Here is a 20,939-nt window from a genome sequence, read left to right on the forward strand (position 1 = left end):
TCTATCTCTTCTCAGTACCAACTCCCGATACCTCAGTTGCCACACTGCCTTATCCAGCTTTTCAAAAAGTGATTTGATACCATACTATCATTAAAAGCTGTCAGAAAGCAGACTGATCCAAAGGAGGATGGAAGAAGCTGGTGCTAAAGATTGCAACTATGAATCTGGCTGCTAGGTAATTCTTAACTTCCATTGCTTAGGTCCCAGGTAAATAGGACTATAGTTATTAAATCTGACTCGAACATATAAAAAGATAGGAGGGAGGTGTACAGGTTTCCTGTCTGCAGCCAATTTAGGGCTTAATCCAGAGGGATGTAAAGCGGATGGATTTATGTAAGTTAAATACATTGTACATGTTATTATATAAGTTAAATAGATGTACAAATGAGCAACTTATACTTTTTGTATTAAATTACACTTATTGTCATCATAACATCTTTACTGAAGATAAATTTACACATGGGCACTATATTACATATTCTAAGTTAAAAAATAAAAAAGAATTGTATGGAATAAGAACAACAGTTGCTGAAATGCTACAAGATATCATATATTAGAAATATATACTTAGTTCAGACATGGAGGAGTTAGATGGAGATTAGTTATTCCAGTCCATACACAAAGTTAAAAATAACTTATTAAAACTTAGATGCTTTCTAAACACCGTCTAAAGTTGCACATACTTGCACAAGTTGAAGGGGTGCATAAAACGTCACAAGGAAAGTAACACATGCAAGACCAGCAAATCAGAATGAGGGCCTTTGGAGGCTAGAAAATACAAGAATATTGAAAGAGCAAGGACTCTAGTATTCAGCATTTAGTATATTGGACTGTTTCTTAATTTCCACTGTTAAGTCTAATAAACTTAGATTTCTATGGGTTGCATTGTTAAATTATTAAGCTCCAAGTTTAGTATAATTGTTGATTTAAAACATGAAAGTCAGCTAGGAGATTAACCTAAAAGTACTAACCTGTTCACTAATGATAGTCCAGAGAAAAATAAAAGGAAAATTAATCGTAAGTTTTGCAAACAGAGCTGAAATGTTTTAACAAGTAAGATTCATTTATCACATTCTCTTGAAGGTGGATAAATTTCTTGAAGTGAAATTTCATTAAAGTATACACAACACCTACCATATCAAATATAAATGCAGTAATTGTTAGCACTTGCAGAAACAGTCTATGCTTAGAACTTCAAATTCACCCAACCTTTGCATAGCATAAACTAAAAACTACTGTCTAATCACTCCACAAAGATGGAAATTTGCTGCTGATTGCAGAGATTTTTTTCACCAAACGAAACCATGCTACATACAGTTTGAAAAACCAACTCACTAACACAAGTTGTTACTAATACGAGTTAGTAACAGAAACCTGAGTCTTCAATTTCAGCTATCATTTCCTTGTACTGACCTCATTCTTTCAAGCTGTTTACATACTGCTGCCTGAAAAGAAGAGCTTAACAGACACATTAGTAAGACAAAAAGAAAGTGTTTTAATTTGCCAAGAAAATAAAATACACTTCAGTGCAGAGTATCTACCAAATAGCACAGATAAAACTAAAGACCAAAATACCAGGAAATGTAAATATTGTTATTTTTCATATTAAAGCAAACATGCTTTAACATTTGAAGGTGTTGGGGTTTTTTTTCCTGTACAGCATTCCAATTAGACAAAACTTCATGGTATTAAATTACATCTAATAGGATTAAAACCAAACACGTACTGTATAAAGAAATGGCTCTGGAAATGCCTTTTTAAAAGATAGGTTCCAGACACAAGAAGCTAATCCACCAAAATTAACAACTCCGTCACTGTTAAAAAGCAAGCATGTGGGAAGGAAAGTCATAAAATTAAAAAAAAAAAAAAAAAAAAAAAAAGAAATCTGTTAAATATCTGTTTCCCCATAACATGTATTGCTGTTAACTAAGACTCTCTAATGGTTAGCACAATACAGATGACAGTATCTGTGAATCAGGTTGCCTTGAATTACTGACTACGTACCTTTGTTAATCAAGTCTCAGTATAATTAACACAGCTTTTTCTTTTTCATTCTTGTATGTTCCCAAACAGTACGTAAGAACTAGGTTTCGTTAACTACACCCACTTTTTAAGCAGCTAAAATCTGAAGAGGTAGAATTTGAAGGGGGTGGGAGGGAAGAGGTAGAAAGAACCAACTACTCAGTATCATAACAACAAGGTACTGTACCTTTAAGGAGGAAATATGGTTCCGTTCTGTTTCACAGCTGAAAAAGAGCTTATTCTCCGTTATAGAGATTACTTACCTAAAACTTCAGTTATTCCTCTTTTTCCCCTCAGGCCAGCCTCTCTTTCACTCTTGGGAGCTTTTACCATTTAAGGTCAATGTTACATCTGGCTCTAGTAACTAATGCTGAAGCAATTTTTAACTCGGAGATCCAACAGGCTGTCTAACATTAGAATGAGAGTTTAAATTTAAAGTAACTCTTCAGAAAGCCTTTTTCTTGTCTCTGAGAATTACAGCATAAAAGGCTTTCCTATTCTGGCATAAGTACTCCGAGTACAACACGATGCAGACATCCCATTAGCATTCTTCAAGTTCACTGCATATAAGGCTCTACTTACTCATTTCTGATTAAAATGGGCAAGTAGGAAGAACAGATGAAATAGTTTACATCATGTTATGTTAACCCTTAGAATTTTTACTGAAACAGCTGCTACTATTTTTCATTCCTTCCCCCACCCCCCACTTTGTTTGGTTAGGAGTCTAAATTAGAGAACCAATACAAGGCATGTGAACTTTTAAAGAACATTGGCTTCAGTCCAGTCATGGGCTCTGCTCTCCACTTGCAGAGTATGAGTAATTCCCATTGAAGTCCACAGAAGCTGCTTGTATCCCATGAGAGAATGTAGCTACAAATGGGGTATGAATAGGGAAAAGAAACCCAAAACATTTACCATGCTATATTCAGGTACCTGCAGGAGAACCACATGCACGTGATTCAGAGATCTCAGCTCTGAAATGGACATAGATCTTACTCCAGCCCTTTAGCCAATTCAGATTATTTATTTCTAAGTATTACAATTACATCCACAAACCCCAAGAGTTCTGCTTATGCCAGGTGCTGTAAAGTTACTAAATATAAGTAAGCCAAACCCTGTCCAAAAAACCTTTCATAATTCAAGTAGAGACAAGAGAGCTGAGGGTGGGAAACATAAAAAAATGCACCAGAATGTATGTAAAATTATTAGACAGTAAGTTTGGAGGGGACATATTAGGGCTGCTTTAAGAGAATGGAGCAAATGATGATATTAAATTAACTTCCTTTTGATAATGGCTAATAAGAGCAGCAAGACAGAAACAGATCAGCCAAATGAAAGTAAGGATTTGATGATTTGACTTGGAAAGCACACTCCATAGGGGAGTGATGCATGGAAACATGAAGATGCTTGTAGAAGTGGGCAAAGATGAGCTGATAGCAACATAGCACAGTCCCTGTAACAGGAAGAAATAAGAGGCTGGGCACCTCACTTGTGCCATATCAGGCTTGAGCTTGCATTAGGAAGTCTATTATTCTACACTTAAGACATTCTCTGCCCCCCAAATCAAATGTAGTAAAAAAAGTTCTGAAAAACTCCTCTAAAATTGGCATTTAAGCTTGATCCCAAGACAACAGGAGTAGCTAGGTGTTTCAAAAGCCGTTTCAGGTTTTGATGTCCTTTATTCACTTACAGTCCCTTGCACCATTACTGGGTCTCCGACAAGACATTTTAACATACCTTCTTTCATCTTCTTGAATTACTATTTTATTACCCACAAACTCAAGTACTGAAATATTCTCTTGTGGGTCAGCATGGTTACAGTCTTCCATCTAGTTATCTGCAAATACAGGTCTTACTAGCTTCTGTAATTCATTATTTTTCAGTTTTATTTTCTCAGAATTTATAGGCCATAAGTGTCAAATGTTTCATTTGTCTGCAATAGAAGTTGTGTTTCTCTTAAATCTGCGTCCATCCCTTTCATAGCAACAACTACTTTGAATCCAGTTGGGGCAAGAACAAGTTGCTTACTGCCTTTTACCACTACCATCCTCTGGGAAATAAAACTTTTTGATTAAATTGCTTGTTCATTGATCTAGCATCCTATAACCACTGTTGGCCAGATTTAGCCAAAGTTTGTAAAAGTAATGGATGTCTCAATATTTTCAAGTTCCTAGAAACTCCATGAAGTCAGTAGTTTGTAAAGGAGATTTAAGCTACTGCCCCTGCGATGGGAGAAACCTATAGCAACAGAGTTTTGGTTCTCTTTTGTTTGGTCCATCCACTTGTACCCCACAATCATGACCCCTGCTGTTTAGCTAGTATTTAGGGAACACAGAAGGACCCTGGAGGTACTCACAAGAAGGGAAAAATGATGCTTCCATCGATCTTCAGCTCCTGAAGCTGCTTGTATGTTTTTGTATGCTATAGCGTGCTCAATGCTTTGGCAGGTGCTTTACCCACAGATTTGTTTACAATGAATGAACTTGGGCCAAATGCAGGTGAAACTTGCTAGCTAAAAACTAAGTTTTGAATAAGGGAATCCTAGCATCTAAAAATTAATTATTTTAACTAGATTGTTAAAATTGTATTAAAAAGGCATATAACATGTACCATATAAGAAACATTTTTCATAGGGCTTTTTTGTTTGTTTGCTTTGTTTTTGTTTAAGATCTGGTGATACCAGCTTCTTTTAAAACATTCTAATACAGATGGCTGGCCACATACAGTAGCAGCAAACTCCACCCAAAATATTTAGTCGATATTACAGTAGTATATTCCCCAGGAATAGCATAAAATTATTCTTTTATGAATATTCTGAAGTATTTCAGAGTAGCTAATTGTAGTACTCTGGGGGGATACATATGCCTTGGCAGTGGGTTGTATGTGGCTCTACCAGTTAACTTCCTGTTTTCTTGATTTTCATAGCTCTGTGACTTATGAAAGAAGTAGTGCAGTATGTATCAACACTAAGTTTCATGAGTTGGGCTCCCTAAGTTGAAAGATTTTTACTTATGCCTTTGAAGAGATGAACACAAGCACTAGAATCCTGGTCATACTGAAATAATTGAGAGTTCTGCCTTTAGGGCTGAAGCATAGGTAAGATTTCATGCAGGAACTTCATTTTGGGGGCACAACCATTTTCAAATGCAAACTTTATTTGAGCAACAGCAGACAAGTGATCTTGCTACACTTTCTTTTCTAGTTTTGGCTTTAATTGGGTAGTCTAGGTGATAAGAACTTTAACTCAGAAGGCTTATTTGGGTAGAAATAATTGTAGGTGTTTTCATTTGAGCTTTTGATGGGCTCAGAATAAAGTCATAAATTCTCCACCATATGTATAGAGTAATGCCTAGAAAAGAATTATATAAAAGAATTCCCATATTCTTTTGAAGAATTTATGCTTCAGGACTTTAAATTACAATGTATTAAAAATGTTGCTCATCACCCTTTCTGCCCATACATGAATTGCCATCCATGTGATAAAAAGAAGCATGTAACAGCTGATGAAATATAAGTGCCAAGACATGATTATATGCTCTATTCTTTATTCAGTGACTAAAGTATAAAGATTATTAATCAGGCAGGCTAAAAAATTGCAGCAGAAGTGATAATATTTGCATTCAAAACTGGAGTTCTATGACATGATTTTTCATATTTCATTAAAAAAAATTCCCAAAATATTTTTATCAGTTTAGACTTTTGTCCTACCTATCTAGAATGCGTTTCTGTCAATCTCAGGTCCACCTCACAAATGCCAATGAGCAGACAATTTTGTTTACTGAATCAATCGTATTAGCCATCCTCATAATCTTATTTCTCCTCAACTGTATGGAAAAGCTAGTTAACCAAGTTCAAATTTATGCCCAAGTTTTCCTATGTACCTTTGTTTTCTTGCACAGAATTTTTTGCTAATTTAAATATTTAATCTTGCATCAGATCTCTGCTTTTTGTGGGTTTTCTGGCTTGTATGTTGCTACTGCTATAGCGCACACAAAGTTAAGTCATCTTATCTCACATGCTGGCATCCATTACACAGATTTCATTTATGCGTGCAACTCTTAACACTGTGTGGCAATCTTACTTGCCAGTTTCATCCAGACAGGAGAAAAAAAACAAAACAAGAACAGGTCTGATAAGTAAATACATTACATAAAAAATATACAAGGCAAAACATGCAATAAACTTTCAACATCTAGGACTTACTCTGCTGAATACTGAATCCCAACTAGAATCTAGAATACTTGAACTAAAATGTATGCTGGTTCAACAGGATCGTATTAGTCAACATTCACTCTGCCAGTCAGCTGAGCAGCTATGCTAGATTATTTACGCAAAAATGTAACAAAACTTTATGGTACTTTTAATAATGTTTATGCAGCAACTTTTCTAGAAGAGTCTTCCGAAAGATGGGAGTTTTGCTTCCAACTTTTTACAACAAAAGAAAATAACTTCATATGAATCAGAAATGTTAAGTTAAAAGAATATGTAATTGCAGAATAAAATAAGAGCCTGCAGAACAAGATGAGACATATGATAGAGCCCAGTCATCTTAAAGAAAACATTTACATTGACAACAATATAAATAAGGTTTGCTTTGAGGTCATACAGATGATCCTGTAAACTACTCCATGTTATGTGGAAAGATTTGAGACCTTAGAGAGAAGTACTTGAAGTGCTTGCAAAAAACCTACTAATTAAGCCATAACGAGTCTTTTTATTTATAAAGCTAACATTTTTTTCAGTCTCAAAATAGCCAGCTAATAACCTCTATATGAGAAACAGAGTCCAAGAAACAAAATGTCAATCTGCTTACTAGCATTCATTGCCAGATAATCAATAAAATGATCCAAACTGACAAACAAAGTTTAAATGGCCAAGTCTTTCTGCACAAAGGTTACACAAAGCATCTACAAAACCCATTATATTTTAATTTCCCATATTCGTGTCTTGTCTTTTTTTTCCTCCTCCCTTTAAGAAAGTGGTTTTAAAAGTGAAGTTCCAATAAAAGTGCCATATTAAGACATTTATAATAGTTTGCAGGGAAAGCAAAACAGTATCAGAAATTTAAACCTTTGTGGCCAAGAGATTCTGTTTCCATGCCCTTAAAATCTAGCCTGCCAAGAAGCTAAATACATCTAATACATTTTAGCATACACAGATTCTTCCAAGGCCATCGACGCATTTCATTTAGACTAATGAACTCTTTTCTGAGGTTCAGCTTTAATTTCTGCTAATAGTAATTGAAACCTTAGCTTGTGTACAAGTGATGTGTTTAATACATTGTTAAAGGATTGTCCTGTGTTCTGTGGAAAAACCTTTTGGGAAGATGATCCAAAATGAAGAAAAATTGCACTCATACTTTTGATATTAAAAAAAAGGAGAAAAGAAAAAAGTTTTTCAGTCAAAGAAAATATTCCAGAAGACTTGACACAATCACGGCCATTGGGTGAGTAATTATCCATAGAGAACACCTCCCATCAGAGCTCATTTTCTGTTTTGATTTGGGGGAGTAAGAGGGGGCGGGGTGAGGTGTTGAAAAGGGGTCTACAACAGCAAGATTCCACGAAAAGAGGAGGGATGAAGTTTTACAATGACTTTTCTGGATCTTTTTAGAAACCTGAAGGTGTTAATACTCACTGTAACTAAACTCCATCTTACCTTGTCTGTGAGAAGTTACGCAGAAGTGAAGAATTAAGAGAAAGAAAATCCAAAGGATGACAGGCTTCTCCTTCCACATGGATGTACGTACATATAATAGCATATTACTCTACTCGTAAAGTACAAGTGAAGGAGACTAGTACTGCACACTAATCTAGGCCAAAATAGTAAAGTCATACGTCTTCCTGAATTCAGTATTCATACTGAAGTTTCGTCTTCCTATCATATTCCAGCCTAAGAAAATGGAAATTAAAATATTGCAATACGATACTTTAACCCATACAAAGAAAAGCATGACTTTGCTTTTTCTTAGGAAAAGGACGGAAGACAGACATTTTTTAGGCTTTAAACTGACATTCCCTTGCTGAATTAATCCTAAATAATAATTCTTAATCACATGTGAAATTTGATATCAGCATATATCCTATCCATATTGAGCCACAATGCTTGCAGACTTAATTAACAGCCCTAAGTTTTAAGAATTAGTTGCAGGGTGAAGAGTACATTTACCACATGGTAAAAATAAACTTATCAGGAAGTAATGTGGGAAGCTTTTATCAGGCACACAGTAAGTGATCTCGGTTCCTACAGCAGAAGGTAGAAATAAGTACAAACCCTGACCAGAGACTGATTTTGGTTAATACTTGTTTTCAATGCTGGAATTTTACTCTGCATCATTTATTCTAAAAGTTCCAAGCAGCTTGTGAAAAAAAAATAAGGATAGAAAACATATTCCACCTCTACCACTAGAATGCTAGAGAAAAGCTTTAACTCACATTTTTGTTGACTGCATGATTGCTGCTGCCAGACTGTTGCAGGGTTCATTGGATGGTTTGTGTCTTTGTACTTCTCTTCAGAGAATTTTAATGTGGTGCGCTTAAAAAAAGCAAACAAAAAGGACAAATCCATAGGAATGTCTCTAGATAAAACTGTCTGTCACTTTCCATTGTAACACCACAGTTTTGCAGTTTCAGTTATTTGAGATATGACAAAATTGTGATAATTTGTGTTAAAGTGATTGGCTTCAAAACACTGATTTTCAGCCACCATGGTTCAACTGTTTCCCCAACAAGAAGTAAAATTTGTTACATATGCTGAATATATGTAAGAACATTTTTGGAAAATTTTAAATAAGTTACTTGATATTTTACAGAAAGGGGATTTTGCCTGTCCCTTTGGAATTATAAATTTTTTTTTTTTTTTTTTTTTTTAAGTCTCAAATAACACATTTCTACTAAGCACATGCTAAGATTTTGGCAGTTTCAGAATACAACATTATCGATTGTGCATATCCGGTATCACTATATGTATAGGTATATAGCTAAATGTTTGTATACCTCAAAGAAGCACTGCAAGCAGAAAGCTGGGATTAAGAGAATAATTTATTCTACTTTTTCCTAGCTTCACACAGAAGTAGCTGTTGGGCATAGGACTGGTGCCTCATACTTTGCCAATATTCAAAAGGATGTATTTCCAGTGAGAATTTTTGCCAGATCACACTTAAAGCACACTGCGTTTCTGTTATGCCTCCAGAACTGCCTAAACCACAGTTTTATGACTTGTTGCAAAGATATACCAGTATCAACATGAGACTCTAAAATATCTTTTTGCTGCCTGCTCCTTTCCACTCCCCTTTTTATCCTTCCCTCTGATCTAGATTGTATCTTTTTTACCTCAAATCTAAAACCTAATACCCCCTTCTCTAAATTTCTTCCCATACTTCAGCCTGATCATAATTTCCTGGTGGGTGTTTCTTAATGGGCAACTATCTATTTTTCTGTATGTTCTCTTCCTAGGATTCTCTTCAAGGGGAATGTCCTAGTTCTAAAAGACACAAGTGTTTTTGTTCAAAACCGCCAGCAAAATCAGTTTTTTTTGTTTCAGTTATGAGCAAGATTTTCTATTTTTCATAGACATATTCATCATTCAGACAATTATAAAAAATAAATGTTTATCCTTTTGAAAAGAAATGTTAAACCTCTAACAGCAGTCTTGTATAAAGAAAATCAACACCAAAAAGTCTGATAAGCAGATACCCTAACATATATTTAAATATATACATATAAAAATCAATGTCACCTTATGAGATACTGAACTTTCACAAGAGACTGACATGCTTTTACTAGAAAATGCATATTCAGAGTTGGCTTATGTCATGCTACAATAAGGCAATGAAACATTCATCAGTGTTGTGTTTTAATCACTAGAGCAAGTGATTCTGTTTTTTGAGATAGTTTCTGCTTTATTTGAAACATACAACCTCCATCCACAACTGCTTCAGACCTTTCTTTCACTTACTGTCCCATAACAGAAAAAAACCCAAAACCAACGCAGAAATCCAAGACAAAACCAAAACAACTCCAATGTTATTTAGAGACACCTACCTGAAGAAAGAGAACATATAAATAACAGTGGATATGTGAGAATCCAGTCACTTTGATGAGATATATTGATTTTGGAACGGAGAGAGTTAAACTAAATGTTAAGCATATTAATTAGCCTTGAGTCCAGCCATTTTATATTCTGATGCTGCCATTGTAGTAAAATTTAGTAAGAAAAAACAATTGCCAGTATGATATACAAGTGTGCCAACAAGTATACCCATGTATATAAATTAAGGATGGGTGTTGCATCTGGGAGTGTCATAATACTATGCTTTGAAGTGGATGTTGTAGCATAAGATACCAGTATTAATAGGTGCACAGTACTCATGCAGGTCCCAGGCTGGCAGCAAGCACACATTACCTCCTTTTCCCTCCAGCAAGGTTGGAACAGAGTAGAAACAGCTTTTCTATTTTTATGGAATAGGTCAAATGGGGCAGGTTGAAAGCCACTCTGCTTTTTACCTCCTATCCCACAGATGTTAATCAGAACATCTGGGCTTTCACCAGAAGAACAAGAACAGCTGGCAGCAGCTTGGCATCTAAAGCCCCTTTATTCCATCCTGAATGGGATTCGAATACAAGCATGTGCTCAGATCCCCTGAACAGCGCACTATAAGGGATATAAACACAGCATGGCCAAAACCATGCTCCAATCCTCCACACAGTGATGGAGATGATGGTGGCATACGCTTTGACAGATTAATGTTTTCTCTAGAACAAGCTGCATCGCTTTTACCAGGGGAAGGAAGAAAACTATTAAGTATTGCTTCATCATTCTCTCTTTACTGACAGCATTAGTTTTATTTGCAGAGGACTGCTTCTGTTAGGAAAAATTACTATCAGCATTCCTTTTCCCTGGAGATGCTCCCACTGAATTAATCACATGGTTTCACAGCATTTTAGGTGCTGTGTCTTTCTTCCAGAAAAGCCATGTACTTGCCCTAGGTGCCTGCATCATTCTCAAAAGCAGCTTGTCAAACGAAGGTTATGACTGCCCTTCCTCCCTGACCGCAAGCTGCAAAGCATTTCTGGTTTCCCTTCCCTATGAAGTCTGGCTACTGTACAATATAATTCAATTACATGTTCTTTGTGGGAAGAATTGGAGAATAAAAGCAGCTGCAGGCAGAGAAATAAACCAAGGAGGGGTATCAGTTGTAAAGTAGCCAATTCTACAGCAAAAGTGCCGAGTTGTACGACATCGAGAGAGGCAAATTATATAGCTAAAGAATTAGAGCATTCCAGGTAGCCTGAGATTTAAACACAATTCACCATTCTCTGAGCTATTGCTGCAGGCTATCCAAATGTACTTAAAACTTTACTTACTTGACATATATTTTTTTCCCCCTCAATTGTAAGTTAAGACGACATTTGTCTTTTGAAACAATACAGAGTTTGAAAAATAGTTATTTCCTCAAGGAGAATACTCTACTTGACAATCTTCATCCCTCTTTGTGCATTGAAACCCATATTTCTTTTGAATAGTTTTGTTAATACCAGAAAGTATTTAACAGCGCAGGATAAAGGACCTTGCTCAAGACAGCAAGAAAAATGATTCCTCAATATAAATACAATAAAATAACCCTTGTTCTTGTCCTCATCCTCAGAACCTGCATGGTAGTATTTCATACCAGAATCAGTTATGCCAGATATTAGTTATGCCACAAACTGAAAGTTTCTGCATTGCAGTATTTTTAAAATTGCTTTAATAGTATGGTGACACTGTCTTGGTATCACAATCCCCCCTTGTTTTTTTTAATTAATGTCATTAAAATATTCAAGCAATACAACCTACGTTTATGCAGCTACAGACTGCAGTTTGCATATGATTACTTATATGGACAACTATGTCTTTAAAAATGTATGTAAGATACTTTTTACACTCAGTTACGAGCATGAAATACCACATACCAAAGGCATTTACATAAAAATATGTTCGCCTATAAAAGCCACTTTAAACAATTAAGTTTAGTAGCCCATAAAGAAAGTATAGTATATCCTTCAATATTTTCAGATGCATTTGTAAGGAGAGGTAGTAATAATGAACTAGAAAACAGAAAATAAAGAAAGCCCCAAACCCTTTGTTTATCTGATTCACAATCAATTCACAGTCCTAATTTCTTACTGAGAAAAAAAACAGGCAACATAACTAATGCACAGAGGTAAATATTTCCTGCTGATTTTTTGTTAAAAATACCCACTAAGTTAACAATCTCTTCTTTTGAAATCTTAGTCGTCTTGGAAAATCATGCCTTTGCAGTTTTGACAGGAAGCAATTATCAGTTTTAAAAGAGTAAGAGACAATTAAATCAAAAGTATTATTAGGCACAAAATTTTTTTTCCCTCCCAACAAAACAGGGCTTCAGTGAAGAAAAGCACGCTAAAGATCATGTTTTACCCATCTACCTTTTAGACTATAGGGACAGCTGCTTTTTATAGAACTGAACTACTGATTTCTGTAAGGCAAAAGTTTGGTCTAGAGGACAACAACAAAAAGCATGCTGAAATAGCACATTAAAATACTGGGCTTCAAAGTGCTGTTTTGTACGCTTTACTATTTGATCCCTCTTTAGTGAAATACACAGTTGGCTAATACCTTCTGATAAACTTTTTAAAACTTGCTTTCTATCCTGCTTTGATGCCTCTTCAGAAAAACCTACTATGCTCATTCTGGTTTATTCAAAGACTTATATGTTCTTTACTTTTACATTTCTTAGACTTATTTGTTTCTTCTCCAGTTTTAGTTTCTTAAAAACTAGCAAGGCTGCTAGTCTTTGTGTTCTTGAATCTATGCTAGATTCTTGTATTTTCTTATCAACTCCTCAAAGTCTCATATCAAAATGTGTATTGGTATTTGTTTACACAGCTATCGCTGTTCTATTTTGCAGAAGAAAAATGGAATGCTGTACCTGGCAAATATGTTTTTCCCAATTGATTAAAATTTATTTCTATTTTGACAAAATTTTGTAGCCCAAAATATGTTAAAAAAAAAATCCTTTAACTCAGATTTCTCTTTTTACACGTGGTTTCTTATAGTGACTGAGTTTATATCCAACTCTGAAAACCTTCAGTAAAAGGCAAACAATTGAGAAAGAACAGCATGAATTGGGAGAAATTCAGTCAATAGGACAGTGAAGTGCAGACAAGCTATTTCAGCTACAGAAGAGAATATGCACAATTATTTGTTATCAGGCAATTATAAAAAGTTAAGATGTAAAATCTCATATTATCAGCTTGCCATCTTAAAAAAATAAGAAGTCTTAAATGAGCATGTACAAATACCATACAACTTTACAAGCTACAGAAATCAGAAAATATGTATAGCTAAGTCAACGCCCTGCATAACTCCATCCTTTTCCTTTGCTAAGGATACATTAGGTAGAGCTAGATATAGCTATATAAATAGAGTCTAAAACTACATTAGACTTCTACAGAAGCATTGGTAGAATTTGATCAGCTTGAATTTCATAGGGAATCATTCAAATCTGGAACAAAAAAAATATGTATCTTCTACGTTCTGAAATGAAAAACAAATTACCCAGTTACAATTCTACTACATAGGTAAAATAAAAATAGGAGGGGCTGGAATTCAGCCCCTGCCCAGGCTCTGCTTTTCTGCAGTTACACACTATCATCCTAGATTTAGAAGGAAAGGGAAAAGCAATCACAACCACCACCACCACTGACTGAAACAAACAAAAAACCGTAAACACACCTAGCAGCTTTTCCCCCTGTCAAAACAATAAAACTTAAGTACAACAACTGAACAACAGGTTTTTATCTGTACACTCTGGAGAAAATTCCTCTCAAATCTGAATTTGGCATCCAGTTTAAACTGAGTAGAGTGACCACAACTAATAATCTATACCAATTATAATCCATTCTATCACTACATGACCAACCTATCCCTCCCATACTTTTTATTTTAAACTATATATACAAAGCCTACCGCTACTACCTGGGAGAAAGAAGCTCACCATCAAAAAGAAGAGGCAACAGACATGTTTACACAAGTGGTTTGGTGATTAAACTGTTAAACCACCTGACATCAGGAGGGGGCAACAAAAAGTATGCAGAAGTCACCTTAGTGATTTGAATTTTACATATAAAATTCTATTAAGATACCTTTGATTTGTGGCAATAAGCCTTCTTACCAATAGGAATCCAACTGGAGTGATGTGTAATTGTTCTTGCATCATGGATTAGAAAAAAGGTAATTAATTAATGACAAGCAAAAAAGGTTTCTTAGAAAGCCTTTTCAAGCTTTTCTGCTACTTTGTTTACCACAGACCATGTGTATACATGCAGATTAAGTGGAAGTCAATGGAACATATGTAATGTTTTGGGGAACTGTTATATGTATCAATGAGGAATAATAGATCATACAATATTATCACTATGAAGATTGCTGTATCCATAGAACAAGTTTATTTCTGCTAATAGAGCATATATTCACCAGGCTAGGAACAATGAAAAAGGCTGAAATCTCTCCACTGCTCTGACTGATAAAGTAAAATGTTAAGGATATTGGCTAGAGTTTGAAAGAGCTACTACTTTTATCCGTCTCAGGGATGGGGTTTGGGATTCACCCTCCCTTAAACAAAACAAACCAACCAAAAAAAAAAAAAAAGGAGTCTCCTGGGAAGAAGTCAAGCACTAAATCCACAGAAACAAAGAATAGACTACCATAATCTTCACAAAGCTCGGAAAAGGAAAGACAATAAGAAACAGGCGAGGTAAGTAGTAAAAACCTAGTCAGGATAAAGTGTAGTAAGTTGGACGAACTTCATGGTTTAGAAGACAATAATGATGACAGAGATCCTGGACATCTTTCATCCCCCAGATTGTTTCAGGCAGATGAGAGAAGACAAAGGCAAAGGAAGATTAATTGTTGTTGTTGAAATTGGGCATTTTTCATGCCATTAAATAAAGCTTCATGTTGTTTGAGGACTCCCTCAAAACTACTAGTTTCTTGTATTGCTTCTATCATTTTTGGATGCACTTAGACAAACGTATCTATGGAGTAATGTGAGGAATCCATCAGTTAATCACTTGCCCTCAAACAAGACAGAAACCCAAACATTCAGGATGTTTCCAAAACACCTGGGACTTAGACTCCTACTACTGTGAAGCAGCAGCAGAGGAAAAAATGCCAGAGCCAAAGGAGGAAAGCATGCCAGTGCATACCAAAATCCTTGGAAGCTTACTTCATGCAAGTCCTGTGGGCTCAGTCCAGAAGTCTAACAAAAGCCTGAACAAGAAGAGGATGACCACATTTGTGGCACAATTTGAGAGCAGATCATATGTTTAAAGCCTTATAAGCAGTAAGTCATGAGGCACCTCATCCAAGTATCTATTGTTTGCTAAGACATATAGTGAATTCCAGCTTATTTCTCAGCTTTTCCAAGAAGGTAAAAGAGGTAAGTTTCAGCATGATTAAAACCAAACTACACTTGCACTACAGAAAAACAAAATGACTCACTTATCAGAACATTGCCACATAAACAGAAGAAAGCTTGATAAAATAGGAGTGCTACTTGAAAAGTTCCAGGATTTCCTCAAATAAAATTTAGGATTATTTTCTCTCTAAGAGTAACTTAACTATTACTTGCCATTTTATTACCCACTTTTTAAACACTTTGGTCAGAAGTCTAAAGATGCCTTTGGACAAAATATAATTCTTCTATATCAGGTCTGGTTACCAGAGACCATCTCATGTCCCTTTTTAGTATGGTAATATTGCCCTGCCTTTTGTGTACACCTCAATTTGCTTGTACATTTTGGTAACACATGCTATGACAGGTAGATTTTGTTATGTAATGGGTGACTGGGTCTCCACCCACCTGCAGACAAATAAATTCTAAGAATTTACTTAGAGTTTTCATGTTCTGTCCCTCTACTTTGCTATATCAACCTATAATCCACTAGATTTCATATGCTGTGTTCTTAAGAGGAAGTATTCTAACATTTTGTCATCAACACTGTTCTTTTAAATTAAGATGTGGTACAACAGGTACTTTTTAAAAAGTGTTTTTTTCTAAACAGCTTCTTAAAAGCAGGTGCATAAAATCTTCTTCAGGAAAACTTAATCAGAACCACTCAGGGAACTGGGAACTGTCACCCATGCTGTCTCCAAGGCAGAAGCTGGCTAAAAGGGTAGTTGCCATTTCTTCACTACCCATACAGTAAAGTGGTTTTATGAAAAACCTCATCCCTACTTGCTTACTGACAAAACATACCCTTCAGCACATGGATGTCCCAGTGTTGCTGGAGAGAGGCCAACATGAGACAGGAAAAATCTACGCATTTACAAATTGCATCAGAGACAGAAATGTGAACAATTTATATACATATGTATAAAAATACACAGGAAAAATTAACCTGCATGTATGGTACTGTAGATGGGGGGGGGGGGGGGGGACACGGACATAAGAAAGCACAATTGGAAATACTGAAATTTATAAAGGATCAGAGCTGTCAAGCAATAAAGTCAGAGAATGCAAAGCTTATGTGTGTTTGCAGCAGGAGAATAGCAATCCCTTCATACAGACAACAGTAAAATTTGCACTTATTTTTGCATTTACATTTGATTTTTGAGCTTGAGATTCTTTTAAATAAGGTTGGATAGTTTCTCCCCAAAGTCCAAAAGTAATGGAGTTTGGTTTTTTTTTTTGTTCGACTGGTTTGGTTTTGGGGTGGGGTTTTGTGTTTGTTTTGTGGTTTCTTTTGAAGTTTCAAAATCAAGCACATTTTCCGATCATTAGCATTAACTTAGAAGGCTTTATTTTGATATTGTCTCCCACCCTGTTCTCTTTCAAAGGTGGATTAACAGAGTTCAACACAGCAGTTGGAAGCTGGGATGAAAAATTTAGTTTGTCTTAACACCTACCACCTTGCTTCTTGAGACTATCTCTAGTCCAATTTGCAAGATTCCTCTCTTTGTTTTTCATGCAGCTTCAGACTTGGACCAGTATGTTTTGGTGTGCTAAAGATGCAAATTATAGAGTCCCCTGACACCACTTTGAAATCCCAGGCTTTCATAGGAGGCTGCAAATCCCTCACCAACATAGAGAAATACCCACAGAAAGCCTCCAAAAAAAAAAAAAAAAAAAAAGAAGAAAAAAGCCCCTGTTTTCTAGATACTGCATGAAAGAATTTTTGGTGCTGCTAAAATACATACCTATACATACAAACATAGGTCAAGCACATTAACTATAAAATGAGCACTTTAATTTCATAATTTGTTAAAAGAATATTATTAAAAAAAAAAAAAAATCTTCTTTTAGCCTGACCATGAGAAAAAACCTTATGCTAATAAGATGTTACTTCTTAGTCAAATCACAGGAACTTTAGGACAATTCTCCTGTTAGAAAAACTTAACTCTTGCAAGGAACAGGAACAAGGAGTGGGGAAGAAGGTTTGTTTGCGTATGCATGGCAGAATGAAGATACAGTATTGCAAAGAAGGAATGTTAAGCAGACATCGTTCCCAGGAAAGGACCTGAAGTTATTAGAAATCCTGACCACAAGTCAACATATTTAAAAAACAGGATTATGGAATGTTTTACTGATGAAACATTTAAATAAATAAATAAATAAACAAACAACCCCAAAAGCCTTCAACAACATGAGAATTAATTATTAGCCAGAAGAGGAAAAATCTAAAAATCACTTAAATCAGATCCAAATGTGTAGCCCCTAAACCAAAATGCTGAAAGACAGTTCAACATTTTCTATTGTGAAGACAGATTTAATGCTCTTTTTAATCATTCAGAGAGGATTAAAGAAACCCACACATGCTCTACATTCAAATAATCTATATATGCAAATTTAAGAAAGGGAAGGAAGAAATAAACTAAAGATGCTCTTTTTAAAGCCTATTAGCTTTTTAACACATGTCCTGTCTTATCTACAATTGGATAACTGCATGTTTGTCCTGTAGGAGTAACTTTATTCTTTTCCTTACAAACTCCATGTCATTAATTGACTTTAAAAAAAAAGAAGTCCTCTTCTGAACCTGTGCAGTCCTAATGCTCTAGGCCAAATATAGATAAGCCAGCTCAAAGTGAGATATTGAAGAGAGTCTGGGCATTGCAAGAACTTAATTAGCTTTATACTGCCATTGCAGCTAGCTCGTTTGTGCTGCCTTAGTACTGGTATGTCACACTCCAGCCTACAGTGCACAGGGGCTACAGTTTTATAAATTCTTGCAAGGCAAGTCATCTGAAGAAGCAGCCTGAATTACCCTACTTCAATTTAGCCCTTGTACAATCCTGTATTAGCCTATAAAACTCCAAGATTTGGTGGAGCAGTACGCTCAGTTAATGATCTGAACATGTTGATTTATACAAGTATAAAACCAGAAATTAAATTAAAATATCTGTCTCAAATTTAATCTCTTACCTTGCTGAGGTCTTTCTTGTTTCTTTCATCTAAGATGGATTCTTCACATACAGAGTAACTTCTCTGTTCACGTTAAGCAGCAGAAATAATGCAACAGTTCAAGTATACAGATATGACTATTAAACAGTATCTTTGAACTGCATGAGAAATGCTCAAATGGGAAAACTTTGCAAAAATGTTGTCATCCTTATACTCTGTACAAGCAAGAATATAGCATCTGCATTTGTCTTCTATATAACTCAGGCAACAATATCCTGGCAACCACATTTCAATGGAACAAATCCAGGTAATTAAAATGACTAGATCTAGAATCCATCTCTTTTTATCATTCCACTTGATAGGCAAGATTTACTCATTTGGGAAGTGATGGTCAAAAGTCTGCTACATACAGTTAAGAAAGACATTATCTGTCTCTGAGCTACAGGGCCTTTAATTTTGTTTGCAATTGTCCATTTAGCCGCCTCTTTCACAGCACTATCTTTCTGAGAACTTAAAAAGTTAACTTTACTGTTTTGTACATGTTGTACTTTTTAGACATACACATAGTTTGGTGGATTTCATTAATACTTCACTAATAATCCTGTCATGCTTTGTATTTTATGTGTAAAGGCTAAAAGGATTAAAATCACAGCACCAATAATCCACTTGATGCATTAACATCCTGCATCATGTACACTCACTCAAATGTTTTACTGGATTCCTAATACCATTAGTCAAAGCCTTGGCTTCCACACCTCTGCAACTGCACAGCTTAATCCCACTTTGGAAGCTGAACTTCTGCTAAATCAAACTATAGAATATGAGTTCAATAATAAAGAGCTTTTGGATATACTTTATTTCAATGGTCATGTAAGCAACAGCTATGTCTGTGTGTTGACAGCTGGAGACTTCCAACAGTCACACTGTTCCTCTGAAAAGGAAAATGAAATGAGAAGCAACTCTGCAGCAAAATACAAATGAATGACTGTTGATGTACTTCATATCACTCTTGATCAAAACAGACCTCAAACTGACAGTGTTGTACAAAGTAAATAAGTGATCTTGCATTTTGGCTTTTGGATGCATAAATTTAACTGTAGGGAAGTATTTTATCTAGACACCTACATTCAAACTCATTATCTGTAAGATTCAATTCTCAACATTAGGTACCAGGCTATGACCTCACTGTCCTGAAAGAAACACTAGAAGAGATCTTAAGAAACAGGCCTTATGGTGGTAGCACCCTCATAAGCAGGCACAACAGAGCTGGTAACCTATAGGAATGTTTTATGTTTCCTTGCACCGTATCACCACACACTTACCTCCAGTTCCCATAGTCTAACCTGTTAACAACTACCTCATTCTCTTCCTAAGTAGCAGCAACTTCATTAATGGAGAGGAAATTTCTGTTCTCACTTTTTATATCTAAGGTTGCTGGTACTGCCACAATGATCCATTTTAGCCAAGTCAAATACCCTGGGGAATCTCATGGGGAAGGGAGAAGAAGAAAGAAACTAACTCCCTCTTTCAAGAAGCTTGACTTACCATTCCCTTTTTCAAGCTTACCTTCACAGCCCTATCATGTTAAAATAGGTTTAAGTGCACAATGTGAAGTAGATTGGATTCCCTTAATTATATTGCCTGGTTAGGAGACTAGCCTAACACAACAGGTCTTAAGTATGAATAAATTTGGCTTTGAATTATGTACAAACCATAGTCCTGAAAATACACAGAGATGCACAGTTTTTCTTACAGAATCACAGACAAAACACAGCTTTGCAACAGTCTGTCCATATCTGTCCACACAGTTATTCTCTTTTTCTTCTCAAAGTTTACCTTGCAGTTTACCTTGCCAAAAATTTTCCCCATTTGATTACATGCTCAATCACTACCAGCTCACATTCTACTGCCCAGTTACTGTGCTGAAACGTAAGACACGAGACCAGGAAAACCTGATAGCATTTTTCAAACTTACAGCAAAAGAGAAAAACGCACACATACACAACATCCTCTGCCACCCAAGAGGACAAAACAGAACATGCCAACAGGAACAAAATACATTGCTATCAGCTTCTGCACAGAGGACGCCCTTCTCACATTTGAAAAGGGCAAGAATATTTTCATTACAAATCATGAAATAGAGCAGCTTTTGCTACAGATTCAGAACAAATAGCTCATACTTCCCCCATTTCACCTCTGTAAATACAAAGATTGCTTCAAATGGCTGGGGTATCTCATCTAAACAGACTACAACGAGCTAGCAAAAAGGAATAGATGGGAGTTGAAGGATTCCTTTTTTACTTTTACAAGGCTACTTTTAATTTAGTTTTTAAAGTACCTTAAGATTTTATTCTTTTCAATAGAAAATTTTTTCTTTATTGGTCTTATTTCTTTGCAGAAACTCTGGTGGTTTGAAAGTTACTGTCAGTTGTTCTGCAGTGTACAAGCAATTCTTCACATGGAGAACAAACTGCACCAATCTGACAACAAATGGGCT

General features: G+C 35.6%; 1 protein-coding gene across 14 annotated transcripts in view; it reads right to left on the minus strand.

Moving 5' to 3' along the window:
- IRAG1 (inositol 1,4,5-triphosphate receptor associated 1) overlaps positions 1-20,939 on the minus strand; it is a 125,560-nt gene that overhangs the window by 77,600 nt on the left and 27,021 nt on the right. For 2 of the 14 annotated variants that reach the window (XM_069803851.1, XM_009922214.2), the window contains exon 1: positions 2,286-2,684. The exons of 2 other annotated variants lie outside the window; for them this stretch is intronic. The gene's annotated coding sequence lies outside the window, so the exon portion shown is untranslated. Of the gene's footprint in view, positions 1-2,004; positions 2,162-2,209; positions 2,688-20,939 lie in introns of those variants that run through there. 10 more of the 14 variants (XM_069803856.1, XM_069803855.1, XM_069803858.1 and 7 more) reach the window with 9 other exon arrangements.

This window comes from Haliaeetus albicilla, chromosome 16 (assembly GCF_947461875.1).
Source record: "Haliaeetus albicilla chromosome 16, bHalAlb1.1, whole genome shotgun sequence".
NCBI lineage: Eukaryota > Metazoa > Chordata > Aves > Accipitriformes > Accipitridae > Haliaeetus > Haliaeetus albicilla.